This window comes from Mastomys coucha, unplaced genomic scaffold (assembly GCF_008632895.1).
Source record: "Mastomys coucha isolate ucsf_1 unplaced genomic scaffold, UCSF_Mcou_1 pScaffold16, whole genome shotgun sequence".
In the NCBI taxonomy this organism is placed as follows: Eukaryota; Metazoa; Chordata; class Mammalia; order Rodentia; family Muridae; genus Mastomys; species Mastomys coucha.
Window position 1 is genome coordinate 10,662,847 of NW_022196898.1, and position 27,341 is coordinate 10,690,187.

The window sequence follows — 27,341 nt, forward strand, 5'->3', positions numbered from 1 at the left end:
TTAAAAGCAGTAAGGGAAAAAAGATCAAGTAACATGTAAAGGCAGGCCTATCAGAATTACACCAGACTTCTCACCAGAGACTATGAAAGCTAGAAGATCTTGGGCAGATGTCATACAGACCCTGAAAGAACACAAATGCCAGCCCAGGCTACTATACCCAGCAAAACTCTCAATTACCATAGATGAAGAAACCAAGATATTCCATGACAAAACCAATATCTTTCCACAATATCCAGTCCTACAAAGGATAATAGATGGAAAACACCAACATAAGGAGCAAAACTACACCCTAGCAGAAGCAAGAAAGTAATCTTTCAACACAAACCTAATTCTGCCTCTAACAACAAAAATAACATTAAGTAACAACTACTTTTTCTTAATGTCTCAATATGAAAACTAATATTACCAACATACCCTAATCTATTGAAATTCAAAAATATGCAGAATTAGAAATTTGTTGGCTGTCATCCAGTGGTCTCTCTAATTTGGCAATTGGAGAAATAGGCCCAATATTGTACAATCTATATACACTTTGTTCTTGTTTGTACATGACAGTGTCTTGCTGGGTTCCACATAATGGTCTTTAAATCAGACTTCTCCTATCTCAACCTCTTTATTAGTAGGCTTGTTTATTTGATGTTTTCCCACTATACTATGGTTTTTCAGAACAGCTTACATATTTCAAAAGTTTATACAGCCAAAATAAATAGATAATTTACTTGGGAGGTGGCTTGTAAGAGAACAACAAAGAATGAGACCGAATGCTTTGACTGACATTTGTAACTATTGTATCAAATTTGAAGAAGATGGCTTTATGTTACTCTTTCTCTGAGATGAATGCTTTTCAAAATCATCACAGCCAGTGAACCAGATTCTTACCCTCACCTAATGTCTGTGCCACCCTCCAAGCAGAACCATTGTTCATTGAAACAGTTGATGAATCACTTCATGGATAGAGCATCTTAATACACACACCATTTCTTAAATGAATGTAACCTGTTCTCTGTGGGCTGAGAATGAAACAATCACTCCAGTAAAATAGCTTTGACCATAGTAGGAAATCTGTATCGAAAAATCATGCCTACAATTCATTCCTTGGAGCAGCAGAACTGTCAGTTCTCAGCTTAGCTACAATGGAGGTAAAATCCTTTGGTGATGTGAGGATCATTGAAGTACAGCCTTATTACAATGAAGTCCAATGTCTAAAAATTGTTCTCATTTTGGGCTTGTATCACAGTAAGAGCCAGGATTTTAAGCTCTACTAAAAACAAAACAAAGAAACAAAAAGACATTATCTATTTATGTTCATTTAAAAATAGTACTGATATATTATTTTAAAATATACAGTTAATATGTTTGGAGTTATTTCAACTTTATATTGAGACAAATGTATGTATTTTCAGTATTGCTGTAGACAAGCAACTACATATAAGACTGTTCAATTGATTGTTGTTTTATATCAAACAATTTTTATAATACTCATTTTTATTATTACACTATTTTATAAATTTTAAAGACTATTACAAAATAAAAAAAGTAAGGTATTGAAGTGGGGGTCCAAAATGGAAACAAAAATGTAATATAATTCTATTTACTTAAAATATATTTTTAAATGTTAACAAATTCAGATAAATTGAAATCATGTATATTTCTAATAATAATGCAATAAATCTGAAATCAATTAAAAATAAAATAAAATATAACACACAAAAAAAGAAAGTACTTTTTGTTTTGTCACCATCCAATAATATTTTAAGTGAACATTTAAGGCCCTCTCCCTACAGATGAGGAAATGACACAGAAATAACGGTGGCCTTGTCATACTTAATGAATAGTAGAAGCTGATCTTTGATTTTATTTTCTTACATATTACATGGAAACATCTAGGACTTTGTAACATCAAAACTTCTTCAGGAAAACATGCATTTTGAAGGGAAAGATTAAGAATTTGTTACTATTTGCTAATGGAAACTTCAAGTAGAAGTGTGTTGAAAATATAGTGTGATGAGAATCTCTCAGAATAAATTATGAAAAAGAGAAACATCTAACATCTTCACAGCTAGAAGCACCTATTAAAAAATCAGAGAAGTTGATGCACTATCCAAAGAAGGCAAGGAGGAAGCCCAGAATGGAAACTCAACTTCCAGGGAGAGGAAGTGGTCAGTAGAGGGCATGTGCTGAAAAATGATGGCAAGAGAGGTCTTTAATGTGTTTGCAGTTTGGTGACAGAGCTCATTTCCTGACTAGCAAGTGGAATTGGTGAATAAGAGGAAGCAAGAATTCAAATGCAGAAGGACAGTATGACATGAGTAAACTTAATACTGTTGTACTTCCTCCAAACATTAACCTTGGCAATATAGGATGATATAAATGTGTGTGTGTACCCAAAAGAACTGGCGGCAGATACTCAACCAGATACTTGAACAACAATGTCTAGGTCAGCATCCTCCATAACAGTCCAAGGGAAGAAACAACCCAACTTGTCCCTTGATGGATGAACAAAATGTGGAATATGTACACAGCAGAACTCTGACCAACCTTGAGAAAGGAAGGTAACTTGGATGGAGGCTAGACATTTATGAACATAAATGAAATAAACCAGACACAGGAGAGCAAAGGCCATGTGAGTCCATTTATGTATGGTAACTAGAATAGTCAGTCAAGCCTTGGAAATAGAATGGTGGTTGCTAGGGAGCACAGGGAGAGAGGGAGGGCAGGTTGTTGTTCAGTGTCCATAGATGAGAAAGTTCCTAAGGCTCATAGCTTACAGTTCTAAAAATGTAGATGTACTTGATGGCTTCAAAATGTATGCATAACATGCTAAAATGGTGAAATCTATGTTACATTTGATACAAACACAGAAAAATGACACAAGGAAACTGTGTTGGTAATTACCTCAAAAATTTCAGAGGAAGAAAAAGAGAACAATAGGTCGGATTAGTTAGCCAGAGCAAAAGCTGGGAAGCTGGCAAAACCTCAAGTATAGTCAACAAAATAAGTGCACAGAAGCATAAATACTCACCTTCCAGAGAGAGGGGACAGAGTTCTGATGACAGGAAGGAAACATGACTTCTATGCTCATCCACCATCTATGGTAGAAACATTTCAAGATTTCCCCACAGTAGAAGCATGAGAGCAGCTGGTACGAAACCCTACTAATGCCAGTGTTTTTTGTGTCCTTATCATGAACATTAATTACCTCACCATGAGATCTATTTTCTTCTTGAATTGCCAAGAATGTTCACCTTCTCCTTTTGAAGGAGACCTTCATGGCTTCTCTTGGTACATCAGAGTGGGTAGAACATCACTATTCTAGAATGTTGGGGGTGTTATCAAGTAAAACAGGATTACTTGAGTGCAGGTCCTAAGACTGTGGCAGGGGCATTAAGAACCCAAATGGATAATAACTGACTGTGGGTAGGTAGTGCCCACAGTGTGGGTCCACTAGGCACATAGAAGGAGTCTGGCATGGGATTTCATCATGCACAGAATTCTGTCAATTTAAAATTATGTATCTGTTTTAGTTAGAGTTTTATTGCTGTAAAGAGACACCATGACCATGGCAACTCTTGTAAAGGAGAACATTTAATTGGGACTGGCTTACAGTTCAGAGGTTTACAGTCCATTATTTTCGTGGTGGGAATCATGGCAGCACGCAGGCAGACATAGTCCTAGAGAAGGACCTGAGAATTCTACATCTTGATCCACAGGCAACCGGAGACTGTGTGCCACACTGAGTGTAGCTTGAGCATAGGAGACCTCAAAGCCCACCCCCACAGTAACATACGTCCTCTAACAAAGCCACACTTAATCCTCATAGTGCCACTACCTATGGCCAAGCATTCAAACACATGAGTTCATGGGGGCCATACCTATTTAAACCATCACAATATCATTTCTGAGGTTTTCCACATAATGTTTTTGAATTGTGGCTAGACACTTGTAACTGAAACCTTAGACAGAGAACCCACTGATGAGGAGGCACTACTGTATCCACAGGTGCTGAGGAGGTAAGACTGGGCCTTTAGGCCTCTATGATTCTGGTGTTCTACTCACAAAATCATGGTTTAAAAAAAATTACCAAACTCACAATAAATCTCAGCAGTGGCATTTCCTCCAGAGACTATTCTGTCTGTATTTCACTTTCACTAATGAATTAAAATCAAATGTTATGTGATGACACATGGGTTATTACTGTTTGTATCTTTTCTTTTTGTTTTCTTTATGTGATATTTCACAACAGGAAACTATCTTAGTTTGTTTTAGTTATTTTACTTATTGCCAATTAACATTAAATATATGTGTAATAAGATGTGAAATATTTCCACTTTTAATTATTCATCCATGCATCTGTCCTTCAACTACACCGTTAAATACAAAGTTTAGGGTGTAGAACTAAAAAAACTAAAGCACCTGGGGGTTTTTCTGCTTCTGCGTTAGCATATTTATTATTGTCTTTGTTCTCTTCATGCTTGAGCAGTCATGGTGGTGAGACTTCATGGGTGTAGCTTCTGACATTCCTAGGGGACACCAACTCAGCACACTCCCCGATCTTCTGTTTTACAGTCTTTATGGCTCTCTTCTAAATGATTTTTGAGCCTTGGGTGCAGAGTTAAATTGGAGGTTTAGCCATTGTGACCATACACAAAGAACTCCAGGCAACTAAGGTACTTTGTCAGCTTGAGAAATCAACCTCCTCAGGAAAGAACACGAGGATTTGTTATCAAATACCTAATGGCAAGCCCTGAAAACATACAAATACTTAAGCAGGTGATGCTTAAGTATTTATAGATATAAGGTAAATACATATATGTGCATATGACACTCAACAGAAAGACCATAAACTTAATAAAGAGTAAGGCATGGGTATGGGATGATCTAGAGGGAACAAACAGAAGACGGAATATACTCTACACTATAATCTACAAAGACAGGAAATTATTTTCAGACTTCTTTTTTTATAAAAGAAAGAAAGCTTAGTGTTATACCCTCAGGATGATGGTTTCTAAAGTCCAAAAAGTGGTTCTTGCAGTGTATGAAGCTTTGCATAACTCTAGTGTTATTCTTGCAATCCACCTCCTCTCTTCCCCAATAAGCAAGTGAAGGTGGGAGGAAGTGCTACCAGTTGGCTACCCATTGCCTTTCATTATCTGTCAGACTGAACCTGAGAGAAATATGCATATATATGTATATATATATGTAAAATATGCATGATTATCTGCATAGAGGGACTTTTATTTGACATTGTCTATAGTTTTTGCTTTCATTAGTTCTGCATAATATTTGTAAACATGGGTTTTTTTTTCAGCCATCTTTCTTTAGATATTTCCATTTACTCTTCTAACTGGTAAGAAAATTAACCATCTACATGTTTAGCAATAGAAGATCTGGGCCTGTTTTTCAGTCTTGTGGCTAAAGTTGTGAGAGATGGTGGATAAGTACAGTTTCACTTTTGCAGTGCTTTATCTACATGTAACAGACCACTGCCATGAGAAAGGAAGTTTAACAACTACCCCAATTCTGAGAAAATGTGCTGGCTTATTAAGCGCTCTTTCTCTCCCTTCCCCCTCTCCTTTCTCCAGTAGTCTGATGTGTACCTAAGTCATACTCCAATAACTTTAATTAGATTTATAGAAGCAACTTTATGTCCCATGTGTCAGTTCTACAGTCTCTGACAGAACAGAATTTTTTTTTCTGGTTGTGTTTTTTTCTCTAAGTATCATTTAGGCACAAGGAACCATTTCCTTATACAAGTGAGCACCGCTTGACAGAGTTTACATGTCAATAACTGTTCTTCTCTAAATGTAAGTAAATATGTGTAGGCATTAATTATATATGAAGAGCTGCACAAATTATAGCTCAGTCTCCATGATTATGAGGACGTTGCGAATCATTTGTCTTCTTTGTAGGATTTATAAAGCATAATGACTGGTATTTTGCAACTTCCTCTTCTGGTGAACTATCCTTTTGCAGAGCAAAGCCCCTAGGTATTTGCCACTTGTAAAGAGAGTCTAGCAGGAAACAGAACTGTCTGAGGTGCTGGTCGCTCACTGGCAATGGAACAGACAGACAGGCAGCTGTAAACGGGGCCCAGAGGTAAGAACGGCATGCCTTTTGTTACTTTTCAGTTTATTATTTGTTTTCCTATTGCGATGTTAATAATATAATGATATGGAAGCTGTCCAAATTACAAACTAGCCTGTGTAAATAGTAAATTTACATTTACTCTCATGTAAATAGTAAATTTTTTAAATGACAAAAGTTTAACCAATTTGCCAAGCTTTAAACTCACTCACATTTAAGCTTTTGATAAGCTGCAAAAAAAAAAAAAAAAAAAATTAAGCTTTTTTTAATCTGAAAGTTATTTTAGCTGCAAAATAAAGTTCTGTCTTCCTTATTTGTAGGTAAACTGCCACACAGCTAACTCTTGTCTTTGTATTATTGATAAATTTGAATGTTTATTTTTTCCTCCCTCAAGTTGAATTCTCACATTCTTAAATCCTCTCACAGCCCTCTATTCTTTTCATGCTTTATTTATTGAACATTTTTCCTTTAAAAAATTCTATTTTTTAACATGTCATAAAATGATGTTGTTTAACATGTAGCATTTGGGATTATTGTTTCATTTCATTACAATATGGTACTTTAATTTTTAAAAATGATTTGAAATGTAAATCAAGTGCATGATCTGAAAATCTAAATAAGAAAATCTAACTTTCCTTATAAGAGCAGTTTGCATTTATAAAACTTAATAGAGTAAAAAAGAAAATGAAGATAATTCATATCAGTAATTATGAATCAAACTACTCTTGTTTCTTGAGTCAAATTCTAAAATGGCGTAAGTCCTACAAAAACAGTCTTCCGGTTTGTACAAGCCCGAGAAGCTGCCAGTCCACTTTAGCCATATTTAGCTGTATATTCAAATACAGAAACTTAACAATCTTTCTTGTAGCAGCCTTTGGCTTCTTTAAGTTTTCTAAAATTATTACACCACACTGAAGTTAACAAACACAATTTTAGAAGGAACAAGAGCACTCAAGAGCACTGTTCAGTTACACACGTGGGGTCCGCATAGTTTGCCAGTGGAAACTTATAAAACGTCAACAATGAAAAACGACACACATCACACATTTACTGTTTAAGATTTGCTAAAAGAGTCATCCAGACTCGCATATTTGAGAGCACATTTAACTTTATTTTTAAAAGGGATTTGATAATATTTCATTTCTTACTGGATCTTGTTTTCACAGTGCTAATAAGCAGTGATATCTTGCTAGAGCCATTGCCCTTCCTAGTACCTAGGTACAGTTTAAAATCACAAAATCATTTCCACATACTGGGCCCTGACCAGAGTCATTGTTTTCTCATAATGGTTCAGGAAAGCAAATGTTTAATGTTATAAATTCAGGAAAGTAGTTGATGATGCGAGTTGGACCTTCTCACTAGAATGTGGAGTAAGTTGGCAGCTTAGAGTCCGATAACATGGTGTCTCTTTATCTTTAAGTATTACATATTAGCTCAACAATACTTCTCTCTGAACTTGGTTATGTTAATTCAACAATTGTATTATAAACCTTATCAATAACCACATTTTTAAACATCTATACTTTTAATCATGAGACATTTTGGTATAATAAACTACTGACTATTGTGAATGTGCTATGTACTATGTGACATCACAATTCATATTGGATAAGAACCACAAGAAAATTATGGAGTAAGTTGATCACCTCTGTAACTCAGGCCAGCAAAAGAAGGCCAAGGCTGTAGAGAACATGCTGTCTTCTTGGCAGAGCAGATTTGTTGTTGATGTGAATTACTATGTCTGATTTAGCAGCCTGCTTCTAGATTGTGGAAAATAAGTTTAGAATTTCTTCTTTGAAAACAATCTATTTACAGACAGGAAATATGAGTGCTTGACTGGTTGTTTCCAGGAGACGTGAATGTTCAAGGGACATTTGCCCAATATTAGAGTTGTGTTTCTTCAGAAACTCATTTAAGCAGAGCACTTAGAGTCTGCGCATGAACCAAAAATGTTTGAAATGGAGTTAGAAAAAAATATTATACGTTATATATTTCTGGGGAAAAATTTTTGAATTTTGATACATACATGTATTTATGGTTCGCCAGATTACATTTCTTGACACAGTTGTGAGGATGATTGTTGAAAATGCATATCTGCATTAGAACAAATCTTAACAAGCCCTGGTTGTCAAGAACACGTGGGAGATACATCAGGGATATGTGAAATGATGGAAGCCTGGAGGAGAGATACTGATTAAGTTCAGAGCAAGTAGGTGTCTCTCTCGCACTCTGCCATCCCCAAATTGTCCACTATGAAAGAGAGTGACCTGCTTGTCATCTATGTTATCCCCCCCAGACCAGTAGCCAAGTGCACTGTGAAACATGATTTTACTTGAAAACATTAATACTAATATATGAGTAATTTCCAAAAGAACACCAGAACATTATGTCTTTTGTCCTTTCTTCTTTTTCCCTTCCTTCCTTTCTCCCTCTCTTTCTTTCATTCTTTCTTTCTCTTCCTTTCTTTCTCTCTTCCTTCCTTTCGTTCTTTCTTTCTTTCTTTCTTTTTTCTTTCCTTCTTTCTTTCTTTTTTCCTTATTTATTTATTTTCTCTTTCTTATTTTGTTTTTCCTTTATTCAACCACTATTCCATGTTCTAGAAGAAGAAATTTAGTTGTCTGGTAGAATATGAAATGTATACAAACTGAACGAAATGAAAATCTTCCTTTATAATAGTTGAATCTTCTAGCTTTGCAAAGCCAAATGTATGTTCTATACCTTGGATATTTTCACGTTTTCTTAATGTAACTTAAAAGCAAGTGCCAAATGTAGCATATTTTAATTTAATATATATTGTCCTGAACAAATGAGAAAGTAATTTTATGTACAAAAAATGCAGAGTGCAAGTAGGTGCAAAGGAAGAATGTAAATATCAATTTATGAAATTATTTGTGTAAAAATAAAGATATAAGAAAGCCTACTCTGTTACAGAATCTATCTATCTTTTCAATGTTAATGACACACAGTTCCAATTTATACATCTGAGTTGTAGGGAAACAGTTAAAAGTATTATTTCCTGGCTTTCACATCTTTAAAATGTAAATTTTCTTTTGGGAATGACTGTTACATTTCTTTCAGTAGTCTGGCATTGATGCTGTTTAGTTTTTATTTAGTTTTATTATTGGTTTTGTTTGTTTGTTTGTGTTTAGTATTTTGCATGAGCTAAACCTTAGTTCTTAGATTTGTTGCTGTCTGTATTCCTTTCTGTTTTCTTTCCATCATTGTAAACATGAACTGAAAAATGGTTTTAATTTTTTATTTTATATAGTTTTACTTTTAATATTATTGCAACAAATACTTTTTATTTTTAATTCCAAATTTAAGGGAAAATGACATTATAGTTAATACTTAATTTCAGAATTGAAAAAAACAGGTGAGAATGAAGTTAGCCTGTTGCTGTGGGTAGCTGACTGGGAGTCTTCATTTGTGCTTTATTCTGTTGTTACCACATCCTCAAAACTCCTTTTCACCCTGGAAACAAGTGCTGTCATGTGGTCCACGAAAACATCGTTACAGCTTCTTCTGATTCTGAATAAATAGTATAAAAATTCATCAGCACACTTTTTTCATTCCATTTGCCTTTACACAAGAAAATAATTTTAAGCAAGTAATTCATCCTTTCCTTTCATGGCAGAAAGATCTGAATGAGAAAAGCAACAAAGCACTCTCTGTGATAATGCTACCAAGAACAGAAAATTTATCTTTTTCAAATACTCACCCACAACTTTTACTAATTTTCAAAGTTATAATTTGAGTAGAGTGATTCACACCTGCAATCCCAGTATGAAGCAGGCTGAAGCGAGAGAATTATTATGATTTTGTTTTGGTTTGAGGCTGGCCTGGATATGTATTGAGTTCAGGGTCATATCTGGATACAAAGTGAGACCTTTCCTTGGAAAATGATAAAATAAAATTAAAATATATATATATATCTTCAAGCCCCAAAGTGTCACGAGCTACTTTAAAAGGTATCTGTGTATCTTATTCATCCCCCATCTTTCAGAGTTAATCCCCCATCGTTCAGAGTCAATCTGCCATCTCTCTTTTTCTCTGTACTTATTTTGTTTTGACCTTTTGAGCACAAGGCCCTTTCCTTCCATGTGCAATTGTAAGTACACCAGCAGATAGATACAATGATCTACTCCATAAGTCTTTACTGATAGTCCATTTTTATGGAATCTCTGTCCTTATTTCAGTTTTGTTGTTTAATGATATCCTTTATAGCGTTATCCCTCCAGTAACCAGTTCAATCTAGAGTTGATAATCACATTTAGTTGATACTTCTCTTTTTTTATTTTTAATTGGCAAATAAAATCGCATATATTTACTGTGCATAATATATTGTTTTGAATCGTGTGTATACTTGTAATGGGTAATTCCAGATAATTAGCATATGTATTTCTCCACGCATTTATTTTATTTTACTGTTAAAGCAATCAAGACCTATTTTGTTGGCAGTTTTCACAGATACTACAATGGCAACTGACAGTCACAGCCTTCTCACTCCGTTTAGTTTGGAATATTTTTATGCCATTACCTTTGGTAAAACTGAAGGATTTCAAGCATGTGATCTTTTCACCAACACTTTTTCTTTTCCTTTTAAATTTTTCATAAAACTTAAATATATAGTTAACCGATGTATACAATTTGCATTTAGTGTGTCGGTACATGAATAAATTGTATAATATTCAAATCAGAGTAAACATATATATTTCAAATACTTACTATTTCTTATGGCGAATGTATCTCTTCCAATAGCTTTTTAAAAAGTGAACATAATTGTGACCATGCTTAATTTTGCTAGCATGCTTCTGTTTGGTGTTTCTGTTTGTTTGCTTTGTTTGTTTTGGTTTTGGGGTTTTTGTTTGTTTGTTTTTGTCAGGCCTCCTGTTTAGGGTGGTCAGACATTTTTTGACTCACCACCTATTTGGTGTGGTCACACATTATTTTTTGGCTTGCCTCCTTTTTGGGGTGGTCAGACATTTTTTGCAGCCGTCTTGCTAAAGTGTTGCTTCGTTGCCTGCTACCATGTGGAAAGGCTCTTACACTCACCTGTCTTGCACCAGCAATATCAGTTTTATTGTCTTTTTGAGGTGTTGCCTGCAATTTCCCATTATATAGTAACAACTTCCCAACAACAACAACAAATTGTCTTGGATGTAATACTGATATTCTGGTCTAATGTAATCTTTACTGTGAAGTATAACATGTGTTTTATCTTGCAAAACCAGCATCTTTCAACTGTGATACTTCCCTCATGTGCACATGTTGTTTCCAAGCTATTGCAGGCCAAAGAATATTTTCTTCCACACTGGTTTATTTATGTCTCAATCTATGTTGCTGGGCTCAGAGAAGCTTTTTTTTGTGACTTGTAATTGCTTGTTTCCATGATTATTTGTTGACAGATGATACACATTTGACCATTTGACATCCTGACTTAAATGTTGTGGATATAATTCAGAGACACCTGCTTGAAAAATGGTCAAATGGTCTCATTTTTTCTGTTTTTTTTTTTTTTGTGTGTGTGTGTTTAATGTCCTTATGGTAGTAACCAACCATATTAGTGATCTTTTTTCTTATTTTTTGAGCAAAAAGATATCCTAAGCTGTCACAACATCCATTCAGTTGTATCTCAAGAATCTTTTGCCATGTCTTTGGTTGGCGGAGCTAAAAATATGGTCCCTGCCACTCATATATTTTGTTTCATGACCCTTTCAACAGAATATTGTAATATATATGCCCATGCACAAACACAAACATGTAAGTATATATGTTTATATCAACATACATATGTGAAAACATCTATAATCATGCATATATTTCTATACTTTCTGGTGTTCTGAACTCATTCTGATTATCTTTAGGTAAACTATCTTCAGAGGCATTTTTTCTTACTCTTCCCTTTCCATGTTTGATTCTCTCCCATGATGAGTTCCCTGTAGCCTGACAACTTTGACATGCTTGTATACTGACTCAATTCCATACAGTACAGCTAAAATAACATCAGAATTTCTCCAGAGAAGAGAGCCTTAGGATTCTGTGCAATGGTTTGTCATCCTTCCAAATATCACCAAATAATTGTTTACAAATTACTTGGCTCATTGTTTCCTTCCTACCTTCTGTTTCCTTCCCAAGCAGCGTGAGTATACTATTAATTAAGTTTGCTTCAGTTCCATTCTAGGTTTAGAATTTTTAACAATTATATTCTTCTTGGTTTAATTTTATTTTGGGCTTCATTAATTTGTTTTAATTGTTCTCTTTGTTTTCAAACGATACAGAAAAACTCACTACAGCCAGTTCTAGTAGTAATTCAATACATCCTGACTTAAATGTTGTGGATATAATTCAGAGACACCTGCTTAAGTTATATGTTGAATTTTATAATTCATTTCAAGTTAAATAAATTTACATTTTATCTTAGTTCAAATTATTATTTTGATATTGCAAAGAATAAAAACTGCAGAATGTAAGTTGAATATTTGTAACCATACTTTATAGATTTCTCATTCCACAGTTTTTTTTAGTTGAATGTGTATATGGAATCATATTTACAGAAAAAAATATTCTATAAGGAAGAAAAATAGAAACCATGAATCTGTACATCCTATGTGCAGTGAAAAATCTGTCATCTTATATGTAATACTAGAACATCCCTTTACTAAAATTTCCCTATAATCTACTCACAAATTTGCAACTACAAATATACCCTAATTATTGTGTTAGGAAGACAAAATACATTTTCAATTTCTGCCCTTTCACTTACTAACTGCATCTTAAGTAAGTGACTTGCTTCTCCTCTTCAAACATCTAGCCTCGATCTTCTGATCTTCCCAAGCTCAGGTTATGTTGCTTGCCTGTTTGTTTGTTCAATGCTCATTTCTTTCTTTAATTTTCTATTAATTAGAAATAACAGAAAAATTATACATCCTGAACTCTCTACCAATGTCTAGATTCATGTATCAGGATGACTATTAGCTAGTATAGTCAGATATTAACATACGTCAAAATTCCAACATCCTCCTAGATGAAACCTTCCCTCCTCTCCCACACCTCTCTGACTCGTCCACCGTAATGATCACTAATCAGTACCCTTACCCAGTTACTCAGTTGATGGATGCCCTTCCCTCAGCTGTTTTCCACCTATCAACAAGATTACGATCAAGGTCCAAAGCAAGTCTGGAAGGTTTCTCCTTCCACACTCTGTGGAAAGTATACCACACAGTGGTCTTTGCTCTTTTTAACCTTCTAAGAAACTCATTCTTGTGTGCCTCCCAGCATTTACAAATTAAACCATATTACTATCTGCTCAGAAATTCTCTAAATGTTTTCCATTTTAATTAGGAAGAGATCCAAAATCCTAGATATGGCTGTGCCTTGATCTCTACATGCCTGTCCTTTCTCAAACGTACTCTCCTAGTCTTCATTTTTACCACAACGTGTTCCAAGCTCATTACTGACCCAGGTTTTCTCCTTATTTTCCCCTCATATTCATTTCTCTTTCTCTAGCATGCTCTTCCCATACACCATGACTCAATAGTTTATTCATATCTCAGCTCAACATCTCCCTAGGCACCGTCTCTCCTCATTACTATCTACATATTTAATTGCAGTAGACTGCCTAGGAGCTCTCTACCATTTTTTTCTATTTTCATTTTTTGTTGTTTCTTCAATACTGGGTCATAATATGAAGCTCAGACTGGCATACCACTGATGCTACTCCTACCTCAGCTGCCCAAGTACTGGAAATAAATATAGTTGCAGTGTGTGCATGTCAGTGGAATCTTCCTTCCTCCCTCCATCTCTTCCCTCACTCCTCCCCTCTTCCCTGCCTCCCTCCCTCTGTCTCTCCCTCACTTATGTACTTCCTTCCTCCTTACTATTCTTAATGGCACATATTATTTTTAATTTTTGTTTTTGATTTTGCTTTTCAGACAGATTCTCATTGTATAGGACTGTCAGACTGCAACTCTCTATGTAGACCAGGTTGGGCTCAAATTCAGAGATCCACTTGCCTCAGCCTCTTGAGTGCTGAGATTAAAGAATGGACCACCATGGCTGATTTTCACCTATTTTTAAAATTCTACTCTTTCCTGTATGTTCTTTTTAACAGACTGCAAGCTCCTTGGTTGTTTATGCTGTGCCCCTTATTTTTAGTACATTGAATAGTACATAAATCATGCTCAATAAGTAAATGGTGGCCAAGTTCAACATCTCACCAACTCTGAGCTACATATACAAATCTAATACACAAAATAAAAATAGCTGGGTCTCATGGCTGCCTGAGAGAGGCCTTGGTTATGACTGTACTCTAGGCAGTTGTCAGGTGGAGAAACTGTTCTTGTTAAGTCAAAGGAACTGAAACCAAACTGTGGTCCCAGGAGACAGTAAGTAGACCAAGATGTTCTTTTTTTTTCTTCTTCTCCCTTCTCTCTCTCAGTCATCCTGTATTGGCTTTTTTTCCACTGACTAAAACCAGATAAGTTCAATAGTGTCTGCCACTAGCATTTCAGAATCCTGCAAGAGGGAGTAATACTTTGTGTTGCTTCTCCCACTATCTTCAATTCATTCCTCCATCCTACCACCAAGAAATTCACATGACACTTAGAAATTCACAAAGAAATTCTTTGACAGTTAGAGGTCATAGTTGTCCTTAAGTCTATCTCTGTCAGACCACTTTCCTGACCAAGCATGCTGTTTAGTAATACTTCCTGGGTCTAGTTTTGATCTTGAGATTGATTATAGAACTATTCTAGGAACCAGGCAGTGGTGGTACACGCCTTTAATCCCAGCACTTGGGAGGCAGAGGCAGGCAGATTTCTGAGTTTGAGGCCAGTTTGGTCTACAGAGTGAGTTCCAGGACATCCAGGCCTATACAGAGAAACCCTGTCTCGAAAAACAAAACACCAAAAAAAAAAAAAAAAAAAAAAAAAAAAAAAAAATCACAGAGCTACTCTAGGGAAACTGACTTGACTGTATTCAGAATATAAAATAGAAAGACATACACACATGCCTTGGCTCTTAAGATTACCAGACCCAAAATGTTGATGAGATGATGATGGCAATGATGACGTATTTAACATTTTCTTTTTGTGCCATTATTTTTCAGGTGCTTTAGTAGCCTCAAAAATTCTGTAAAATTAGATTCCTCACATTTTTCATAAATAAGAAAAAAACATACAAATTCAGAAAGTGGAAAGGTGGATAAAGTCACAAAACATGATCATGGTGTGTTTATCTCCAATCTGGATCTACCTGTACTGCTTAGTGTTTGATAAGGAAAGCAGTCCAACTTATGGCTTGGATGCAGGCAAGGCTGCTCACATTGATGGTGCAGTTCTGACTTAGAAAAACTCTAAATAAGTGAGCACAGTGCACAGACTGCAGCATTGGCACACTGAAGGCTTTCTGGAGAATGACACTCTTTATAATATAATTATATTCTAATCACAAGGACAATTTCTGGCATCATTTAATGAGATGCAAAAAAGTGCGCATCTAGATAAGGTGATCAGTTAAGACAAGATCAGGAAAATTCAGAGAATATTCAAAGAAGTGAGAAGCAACTCCAGAATTCCGTGACTTCGATAGGGAGCCATGTGGAGTCATTTTCACACACTGTATTCTCCTACCCAGAGAGTTGGGATTTGACTCCAACTGCTGTATGTGAAGACTTTAAATCTAGTAAGAAGCCTTACTTACCATTTTGAAGTGAGAGTCTCCATGTGCTTGTGTACTAAAGCCTATGGCTTGGGCAGGGTTCTAAAGCCAGAGAGGTAGGGATGATGTAGACCAAGTTTTCACCCTCAAGGTGCCCACAGTCTACACAGGAGAAGCACTGGATAGAACAGTAAGTGAAGCCCTTTTCAGAAGGTCCTTATGATGCTCACTATGTCCTGGCCACTCAGCAATTATATAACAGAGACAAACAATAAGGGCTTTTCTCTTGTATGGTTTCTCAAGATTGCTTCTTTAAAGGGATGATATTTAAGGCAATGACAAAGTCAAAGATGGGTCACTGGTAGACCCAGGGCAAGACTCATATCAGAATTTGACATATCAGAATGCAGAATGCAGAATGCGGTTTATGATTCAGTGTGTCACGGGAAAGAAGGGTCTTGAACTGATATTCAGAAATGGTTGGGTCATGTAGTTTAGAGGCCAAGAGACAAAGTTGTGCACTGTGAGGAAACATTGGCAATGATATGCACGTGTGATCTGGGGGCAGAAATGCACAGAGAGATCCATTATCTCTGATTAACATAGGGCAGAGAACACTGCTGTGTGAAAAGCAGAGGCAATTACTATCCAGGTCAGAAGTTTCCTTGGAGATAAATTATTATATTAGATGAATTGAAGATAAGACAGGCTTACCTTCAGAGGTTAACTACACATTTTTGCCCTTTCATTTCTGTAATAGGTCAAGTTTGATAAAAAGTGTAAAGGCTTCCAAAATTATTTAAATTTATTAGATTAACATTTTTGAGAAGAAACTGTTAAAGGGGTAATTGAGTATTGCCTTAGCCATTTGAACATATGTATACCAGTATCCAGTGACAGCCATCATGAACCTTAATTTCTGTATGCAAATGAAGTAGAAAAGGCTATTTTCCAGCCTGCAGAGACAATCTCTCTGAGGTGCCCTTATTTGTTCCTTCCAGAGCATCAGTGACTGTTGAACCCCAGGAGTACCAGCAAGCTTTTTTCATAAAGTAGTGATTATGAATTTCCTCTGACTGTTAAAATTATTCCAAGAGATGTAAATAATCTAAATGGTTGCCTTTAAGTCATCTTTAGTTGGGCAGAACATCTGAGGTCCATGGGTTCAGGGATGTGAGCTTCTGAGGAACTAATAAATACATTATTGAAAAGGATGCTTTTAGTTGGCTTAGCAGTCCCAGTGTCAGTCAGCAAGGGAGCACAGAACAAATGCTCAGGTGCCTTAGTGGTTGAAGTACTTGCTGTGCAAGCTGGATCTGAGCTGGAGTCCCAGAGCCAGGTATAGTGGCCCACACCTCTAATCCCAGCACTGGTCTGACAGAAACAGGAGGATTGTCGGGGCCTCACTGGAAAGCCAGTCTAGCCTACTGGCAAATTCCGGGTCAGCAGTAGACCTTGTGTAAAAAAAGAAAAATACAACAAAACAAAAAGGTGGAGGATGCCTGAAGAAGGACTCTGAGGTGGATCTCTGGCTCCCATAGACATGCACATGAAACTATGTCTACATATCCACACATGTGTCCACATCACAGGAGCATGTACACATAGACACACACACACACACACACACACAAACACTGTCTTCCTCTCATACTCTAAAAGTTAACGTTATGAAATATGAATCTTTCTATTCCTGGCTTAAGTCAAAACCTGGCAATAAAATTTTACTAGCTGGTCTTGGACAAAAGTATGTGCTAGAAGATTGACCATGGCTGAACTAGGGAGTTACACTCTTTGCTTTCTCTAGGCAGACAGACAAGCACAGTGTAGGATTATAAACTCAGCTTCAAAGACCTCTGCCTCCCCACTAAATAAAAATGTAAAACAGAACAAACTTTTGTTGCACTGGTTCTACAGAGACGTGAAGGGCTTCCTAGCTAACAGATCAATGCATTTAATCCGACTATAACTCTCTGGGTCTGGATGATTTACCATACTGCGATGTTTTTGCCTAATATAAAATGAAATGCGATCCTCAGTGCATGTGTGTGGGAGAATAAACTCATAGAGAGATTATGATGATGCTTAGGCTGCTTCTGGCTAGGGCAGAACAGTTCAGAAGCATGAGAGTTTGAGAACATTGGATTTTCTGCAGTCAGAGTGGAATGTACTTTTTTCATTTATGTATCTGTTGACAAATCTCAGGTCAATTGCATAACAACTATTTTAATTGTGCAGCAATGAACCTAACAGTGTTATGTTTCTTCAAAATACTGATTTGTTTTATTTGCATGTAGAAGAGATAATGAGGTTGCTGGATCATATATAAACTTCATTTTCAGTTTTGTATGCATGCTAATTCCCATTCTTACCAGCAGTGCAAAGGATTTCTTTATCTTCACAACCTTAACAAAAACCCTTATGTTTTGTTTTTGGTAATAGCCATTCTAACCAGAGTGAGGTGGTACTTCATTTCTAAGAGAATTGACATTAAAATATACTCATCACATACAAAGGCATGCTAACTATGGAAGGCCAAACATCTGTCAACAAGCTAGTTGTTACATTTCTACAATGTGTAATTCAAGAGACGTGTCCTGTGTGATGAATGCATATAACTTTGTCGATTTGAAAATAAATCAGTTGAATAAAAAGAGTAGCATACGTGTGTTGAAGTGAACTAGATTCTAGGAAGAGAATGTGGGAGGAGCACATGGCCAGAGGCCTGAAAAGTTAGCTCAGGCTGATTAGTGTCTTTCAGGTGTTTCTCCAAAGGATGCCTTCCTTGAAGCCAACAGGCCTTGTCACCTGCCTTGGATAGCTTTGCTCCTCCTCCTCATTAGTAACTCACCATGTAAATAGAAGAATATCTTTCATAGGTAACTTCTTTCTGTTGTGAGTCTATCATTCCTGTGGCACAAGCACTTAGTATACACAGGTAACAATAGTAAGCATAATATACCAAAGGACAAAATAATTTCTGGTCATAGTTTCATGAAGTAGAGGTGTAAAACCTTCACTGGGAACTGCAGCTTAAGGGATTATTTGGTTCCCATGCCTCTTTATTGTGCAGGAACCAATACCCTTGGAGGGACAGTACTTCCTTAAATAACAAATCACTCTTTCTTGATCTGATTCTTTCAAAACTGTTGCTGCATTCACAGGCAGGTCAAGATCCACCAGGTTGGAGGAGGGGTATCATTATGCCCTGCTGCCAGTCGAGGCCAAAGACTAAATGAACAGGCTAGGAGGCAGCCCCAAAACAAGTCCCAGCCAATGCCTCTTACCAGTGGGAAATGGCTCAGGTGCTATATTCAACATGTGTACACCTGTTGCTACAAGCTCAAAGAGTTTTCTGCCTGCGTCACCAGTTTATTTAGACACAATGATGTCTTTGGCTACTTTTTTCTCAGTGAGGACAATTCTGGTTATGTCACAAGTACATTTGTGCTTCTGTTTCATAATTCTTTAGGCTATTATCCATGTATGAGTAGGATGTCAGGCCCAAGGTGCCCTTTATCTCAACATGCTCAAGACTAACCTAGCAAAACGAATCTTCCATTAACTTCATGGAGATCCTGGTATTTGGGGACCCTGAAATTACTTTGCATTTCTAGCATACAGATTTCCCAGAACTTTGCAAGGATCAACAGACTACAAAAGATCTCCCAAGGGGAGAGGGCGTCCTGACTAAGTTTCTAGTTTAAATTATCTTTAGGAAGCTACAGTCCATGAAAAGAGATGAGCAGTGTGTCCAGCCTCTTTCATAAAGTTAGCTTTTACTTTATTTAATTGTAAAGAATGAATGACATGCAGGGAAGTGGTTTTTTTTTTTTCTTGAGTGTGGGTGTTTGAAGCTGTGGAAGGAAGTTGCACTCTACATGGGAGTAAGCTTGTGGGTGGTAGTTATAGACTAGTTGAGAATAATCATGCATAAATATCTCTACAGTACTGCCTTGAAAAGATTCAATACACTTCTATTATAGGCACTTGATATATTATTTGAAATAAGCACATATTAGCTTATATCCAGGAACAGATAAATGGTAACTACATCAAGGGCAAACAGTTTTTCAAAAGCACTTTTATCTATGACAAAAACAAAAGATAATACAACTGGATTTTCAGGGTTTTTTTTTTCAACCATCATTTCAAAAGCTCGCATGTTACATGTCTTGAAAATATTAAGGAGAGCAATATTTGTCTGTTAATGTCACTGCTTTGAAAGATTCATTCCACAAAATGAATGAAAGCAACACCACAAACGACAGCAAGGACCAGGGTGCAGTAGTAATAATAATCAGGCACAGATAACCTTGCCCTGAAGGACTCTCTCTTGCTTAGGTAAACAAAGTCATTATTTCATGTAGCCCGCGTGGTCCTCTCGCCGGGAAGAAGACACGCGGACACTCTAGGTTCCTTCTGCAGCAACTGTTTTATTGTCTCTATCCATGGTGAAAAAAGGGTCGAACCCAAAATCCGCACTGCTTATATACACCACAGTGCATGTATCTGCCCACAGCGTGGTGTGTCTGCTCATGATTGGCTGTTCGCTCATTACCCTACGTAACGCCCCGGAATGGGCTGTGACATGGCGTCCTTTCACTCTACACACATGCGCCAATAGTTGTCTACGCACATGCGCAAACAGTTGACCACTAGGAGTTAACAGCGGAAGTAGGCGCCATCTTGCCATGGCGAATGCCTCTCAAGATTCACGGCTCCCAACAATTTCATGCTACTAGTAATAGAATTCTGCCCTTAGAAAAGAAGAGGACTTGGTGATTCATATGTCTATAAGCCTGAACACTTGAATCTGATGGTAAAAAGGAATGTAAATAATAATAACAATAACAATAATAAAAATAAATGAGGAAGGAGTAATGACTCAGTGACTGAATGCTTTCTGCTCTTGTTTAAAGAACCCCTTTGGTTCCCAGTGCTCACACAGCAGCTCACAAATACCTGTAACTCCAATTCAAGGAATTCCACCTCCTCTGTGAGAGCTCCTGCACATGCATGAGTACACACATATGTAGTCAGGCACACACACACACACACACACACACACACACACACAAAGTTGAATGTTTACTCTCATAGAGATAAGTGTCTGATTAGACTCAATAGTCTTACACATTTCTTTCCCATATCAGCATATGTAAGTGGTCATAACTTATTACTTCAAAACCATTGCCATTGCTACACTGCACCTTTCAAATTGTGTAGCGTCTTCTCTTGTTCACCCTAGGGGAAGCTGGGATGATGCCAGTCATTCTACAACTTCTTGTAGCCCAGAAAGGAAAATTGATAACAATAATGTTTAGCATGAAAGCACAGCATTATCTGGTGTCCTGGAAGCTAAGAACTGGAAGGTATGAAAAGGGAAAAGAATGTTCTTCCTTGTCAGAGGATGTGTGGTACTGGGAAGCTGGAGGATTAGTCTATTGCAGCTCTGCACTGCTGATGGCATTTTCGGATGCATGGGTATTTGGGCCCATCCAGCTACAGTTGCTGGTCCATCTTGATGGAGGGTAAACTCACAGCATTACACTGTACATTAAGACTTGAAACAGAATCTTCCAATGAAAATCAAGCAAGGCACTTCTTGTTAATTTATGTATATGACTTACATGTGGAAGTGTGTTAACTAAATTTATATAAGGTAGTAGAATATACAAAATCGGATTTGGATACTTTGTATTTGAGTACACACAAGGGAAGTGCCAGAACACACTTATTTTCTCTGACCCTCTGATGTCACTTCTGAAGGATTTTTGTAATATGTTTCTGTAGCAGATATAAGGCATGGAATTCAAAGCAGCAGCAACCCACGCATTTAAAAAGCTGTGGCACTGTCTTCTATGTGATCTCAATAGCTTGCCTACTTTAACACCTGCTGACCACTGACCACTAGTGCATACCTAAGGGAGTCAACCTGCTTTAGTTGCCTGAGAAGCACTGCTGCCAAGTGTGTGACTTAATGTATTCTTCCTTCACCAATGCTGCTCTCCACAACTATGCTAACCCCCCAATTTCTAGAAGCATTTGAACACCAGTTTGCTCACACATAACTATTTTTTTCCTGCAGATTCTACTGTTTCTATTTAGCCAATGAAATTTTACCCATCCCAAGCAGAAATTGAGCAGACTAAATGGATTGCTTCTGATCCCAAGTGACATCCATTTCTGAGTACTAGCTCAGCAGTAGTAAGCTGCACACTGGAACCATCTACGGGGGTTTTAGGATAGCTCTATGCTCGGTCTACTCCCAGAAAATGATCCTGTTGGTGTTGGTTTTTGTCTATTGTTCCAAAATGTTGATAGTGACTGGCCTAATTTCAGCCCCCTAATTTCTAACAGCACTCTGGGTACTTCTGTGAGGTTCAAGGTCATGTCAGAGTGTCTAAGGATACAGCAGCTTCTATTCTTCCTTTGTTTCAGGAGGGAAGTAGAAAGGACAGGGAGTGTGCTGAGGAACTTGCAGAGGACAGGAGGTGGTATCCTTCCCCTGGGTGCTCACAGCTATTCCAATTAGCAGTTCATTAGGGTTAACAAGTTGTCCTTTGTGGAGGTAAATGCTCTGTTCTCACCTAGGTGCAAATGACTTTAAGGAGATAATCTCCTTTCACCTAGTGAAGATTTGTTACTATAGGTTTAAGAAAGCTAGGAGAGTTAAGTTGCAAGGCCTCATGAGACTCACTGAGGCAATGCTAGGGCCCTGCTGTTTGTCAGCACAGCCTCTGGGAAACAAGCAGGACAAATAGGTTTTCATAGGACAATATGATTACTCTGACAACCAAACTTTCCCTTCCTATTGCTGTGTGCTGAGTGGTAAGTATATGCATCTCATTGAATCACGTGTCTGTCTCTTGGTCCTTCCTGACATTTCTCTGATATTTTCCCCCTCTGCCATGAAGCTGTTAATAATTGTTGGATAATTTTACCACCGCTAAATGGCCACTTGTTACATGGCCATGAATACCAAGGCCTTGTTGAGCTCAGTCCTCCTTGCCACCTGCTTACATGTTACATGATAAACATGTAAGGCCTATTAAACCTAACTGAATTGCTTCATTTGCTACACGCTTTCCAATCAGTATTCTTACCAAATCTAACCCCACCTTCAGACTAAAAGAACTCCTTGAGGAAGACAGAGAGAGGGGTAGGTGGGAGAGAGAGAGAAGGAGAAAGAGAGAGAGAGAAAGAGAAAGAGAGAGAGAGAGAGAGAGAGAGAGAGAGAGAGAGAGAGAGAGAGAGAGAGAGAGAGAACACAATGAGAGAAATACAGAATATTACAAAAATCAAAAGAAAGAATCACCAAGCATGAGAAGAAACTCAGAATATATTTTGGAGATGAAATAGAAACCAACCCATCTGTTTATCATATTTATAAGAGTGTCATCTTTAAGAATTAATAAGGTGGTGGCCATATCCTTCATAGAAAATAATCAGAGACTTTCTACACTGAACATTATTAATAATATACATGTTTAGAGTATATGAAAGAACTAAATTATATATACCTTAACATGTTTAGTGATAAGACCAACAAACTACTCCTTTAAAAAGAATCGCCAGAAAATTCTGTATTAAGTAACCCCACATCATGTTAACATAATAGAAAGTGTTTCACAACATTGCTTATAATTCTGTAATATAAGCAAAAACAGATAAAACATCTACTTTAGACCCTCTGCTACTTGTTTCATGGTTAATTTTGAGTGTTTTATTTATGAAAAGACCATATTAAATAGTTTGTTTTTTTTTAAATTAGTACCCTGCCATTTCAGACTTTTATCTTAGATACATGAGTTGGGAAATTACTCTGTTGTCAAGGACCCAGCCCTTACAAGAGAGGAGAGAGCTAGCTGAAAGCTAACAAGGATGTGTTCCTTCCTTCTGCTCTTGACTATGGATTTGATGCTCCAAGCTATTCCCTCTACTCATTATTTCATAGTTCCTTTTGTATGATTTATTTAGTAAACATTCCTGCAATAACAGACTATAAGAATTATGAGTCAAATCAACCCTGTCTTCCTCTATGCTGCTTTTTATCAGGTTATGTCACAACAAAAAAGGAAACCAGCATACCGGGTAAGCAGCTGGCATGAGGACTGGAGTTCAGAAGCCCAGAGCCCATGGAGATGCGCAGTAGACCTAGCAACCTGGCTGTATTGAGAAGCCAGGGACTCAGGATCTCTGGATCAAGCTGGTTGGCTAGACGAGTTCTATTAGTGATCTCTGGGTTCAACTGAGAGATTCTGACTCCAAAAAAGTAGTTGGAAAGTAGGTGAAGAAGACTCCTTATGTCAGCTGTGGTCTCCATGCACACCCACACACCTGGAAATGAGTCCAATACTATGTCTCCAGGAACACTTTCTTTGTTGTGTTGGTCCCAAAGTAAGAGAATGGCCACACATAGAGATACCACATATTCCAATTGCCTCAAAGCCAAAAGTGACTATTGCATGTATATTTTTTTCAGTTCTAGAGAATAAACTCACAACACCTGCACTACTCTATTCTTAAAGGTGTTTAACCAAATCCCTTTCTGTCGCTGCACTACCTGACACTTCCTTCCACTTGACTTTCTTGACAGCACTGCTCATTTTCAGCAGTGGTCCACTTCCTGCCTTCCATTCTGAGACTAGACCATATCAAATGACAGTGGAGAACAACCTGGTCATCTTCATGAGAAGCAAACTTGGACTACATGCCTCTGCTCCAGCCCATCTCTAATACAGTCAACACATACATGCTTCCTGCTGAGCCAAAATGTCGTGGTCATAGCTTTGCACTTTCAGAGTGATTCGTTTAAGATTCTTGTTTCCTTTTGCTTGATTATAAATCCTTGAGGTTAGGCATCCATTACTGTTTCCTTGCCCTCAGATTGCCAGCCCTACTGTGAGCTTGGACCGGTCCTTTCTCTAAGCAATCCTTGTTTTACTCAGGACATGACGGGCTCAGTCATGGAACACACACTTCCCGATCAATCTGCTTGGCTTTATTTAAAAGTTCTTATCTCCATCTGCAAGTATCCCTGTGCTTTCCTTTTATACATTATTTATTTGTTTACTTCCCCCCTTTACCCACAAATGCTGAGAATACAATCCTTTGAGGATAGTGATTGTTCTGTGCTCACTTCCAAACACAGAACCTACAATTAGTAACTGGTTAAGTTGATGCTCATTAAATACTTGGGCAATGAATGGAGGCTGTTTGTGTGTGTGTGTGTGTGTGTGTGTGTGTGTGTGTGTGCGCGTATACATGCTTTCTGTATGGAAAGAAGAAAAAAGGAGAGAAACAAAGAATTAAAGAGAGGGAAGAAGATAGAATAGAGAAGTAGCATCCTTAGAAACCTAAAGCAGTTGATGCTCGAATTAAACAGAGGAAATAGTCCTATGATAGGACTTCATATTATTTACATTGTCTTAAATGCACAGGACAGTGAGAATTAAGTCTGATAGCACAGATGTGGGCCCTGCTCTGCTTCAATGGTTTCATCTTCCTGTTAAAAGAGCAGGTCAATGGTGCCTAACATTCTGTCCCTACTAAGATTCTATGCTTCTAAAATCTTCATCTTGATGCTTCTCCAAAGAGTTAAACACAAGAATTTACTTTTATGTAACTTATAAAGTATATGATTAAATTGATATTTAAAATGTTTTAATTTTTCTAAGCATTGAAAATGTATTGATTTTATATTAAATTAATTTTTGTAATTTCTACGATCAATGGAGTATGTTTCATGTTGTGTTATATAATATATAATGCAAGATGTGTTACCTATATTTAAATAACAGACATTAAAAGAATTTACTTTGTGTGTAAAAAATATAATTATCTTTGGAGATAAACAGACACATAAATATATTCACTCACCTTTGTTGAGTATATTCAGCTGGTGAAGAATTCTGAATTCAGGCTATGGATGTTATCTTTTTCCTTGTGTGAAATGTAACATAGGTACAAGTGCATAGGCTTAAAATTGACTCTTTATTCTAGAAGCGTTTTCTCTTAGATATTTTTTACTTAAGTATGATAAGGAAGCATAGGAACTGAGGCTGGGTCCTGACTTTGATACTATCATGCAATCAATTGAATTAGTATTATCATATATGTTATCTTGTGCTATTACCTATCATATAAGTACATTATTACAAACTATTACTTCATCCTGGTATAATAAAAAATAATTATAGGAACGTGTTTCAAAGGGTTTTTATATTTCTATTTTTTAAAACTATCTTTCTTAGGTTTAGATGATATATGGAAAGAGGAGGCAGAAAAGACATTATAGAAAGAGGCAGTGGGAACTTACTGAGCTGTGGATTCTGGTACAGAGAACAAAGAACACAGTGTTCACAGTGCAAACACTCTTACCCAAGTCTTAAAGACTGCCATTTGGCTGAAAAAAATATGTATATATATCTTTTATCAGGAAACAAAGAGTGGATATTATCTGCAAAATTCATGTCCCCTGACTGTATTCCTCTTGGACTCACGGACAAAATGAAGTCTTGAAAGAATTGAAATATCTCTAGAAGCTGCTTGAATACCTTTTCCTTTACCTAAAAAAATGTAGTTTTATTTTATCTGAAATTGTTTTCTATAATTTCCTTTTCCCCTGAAAATGGCATTCCTTTTATTCTTATGGATGTGTGCATTCAGGAGCCTGCAGACTATAACAACAACTCACAGTGGAAGAGAAAGCTAAGTGGTCTCCTGGCACTGAAACGGAACCAGTAGATTCTAAATGGGGTAGCTATTAGCGTTTTATTACTATAATGATTTTTTTACTAGTTTCCACAATTTGAAATGTGACTATTGTTAGTTGAAGGCAACATGCTTTAGTATTTTTAACATATGATTGGATAGTTTTTTTTTTCTAGTGGTTCAAACTTTTAAATAATAACAGGTTAGGCTTACTGATGGCAACATTGTTTCAGGTCTTAATTTATTTTGGCTCAGGTCTAAGGTTTAGATTGGCTTGCATGCCTTGTCATAGCTTTCTTTTTCTCTTTATCTCTGTAAAATAACATTTTCCTTTGATTTGCTCTTTACTAGACTATTGTATTGTTTCTAACATTCAGGTGCCTTTCTTGTATTTCTTTTTGTTCTATTTGATGGAGCAGAAAATTTGAGTCTCTTTCAATTTTTCCTTTGTTTCTAGCAGTTCTCCATCCTGCAGGGTTGGAGTTGATAGTTTCTTCTCTTGCACTATACGTAGGTTCAAAGACCTCTTTTTCACTATGTTCAATTACAAAGGGCACATTTTCTAGCAAACGAAAAAAAAAAAAAAAAAAAAAAAAAAAGACCAACAAGTCAGAGAGGGTCTGGGCGCAACTGTAAATTAATACTTCAAACAGGATTAGGTCCAGGCAGTTCACTGGCCTGTCTGAGCAGGGAGGCAAGGAAGCTAGCTCACACAGCAGCAGGTGCAAAGGTAGCCTGTGTTGTCAGGAAGACAGAGCTCTGTTGATAGAAAATGGAAAGCAACTGCAAACAAGGAAAGGCTGGTAGCAATCCAGTAGGCTAAGCTAGGGCCTTGGGAGTTTCCCAAGGTCCCTCCCTTCCTCCGTCCCAGCATGAGTCAG

The 27,341-nt window shown here is 37.0% G+C and overlaps 1 protein-coding gene and 1 pseudogene across 3 annotated transcripts in view; one reads left to right on the forward strand and one right to left on the reverse strand.

The window, feature by feature from the left end:
- Positions 1–24,070, reverse strand: part of LOC116094276 — a 145,420-nt pseudogene extending 121,350 nt beyond the window's left edge.
- Positions 5,755–27,341, forward strand: part of Mbnl1 (muscleblind like splicing regulator 1) — a 169,881-nt gene continuing 148,294 nt past the window's right edge. The window contains exons 1-2 of one of the 3 annotated variants that reach the window (XM_031373970.1): positions 5,755–5,804; positions 5,974–6,096. The gene's annotated coding sequence lies outside the window, so the exon portion shown is untranslated. Of the gene's footprint in view, positions 5,805–5,973; positions 6,097–27,341 lie in introns of those variants that run through there. The other 2 variants (XM_031373942.1, XM_031373964.1) reach the window with 2 other exon arrangements.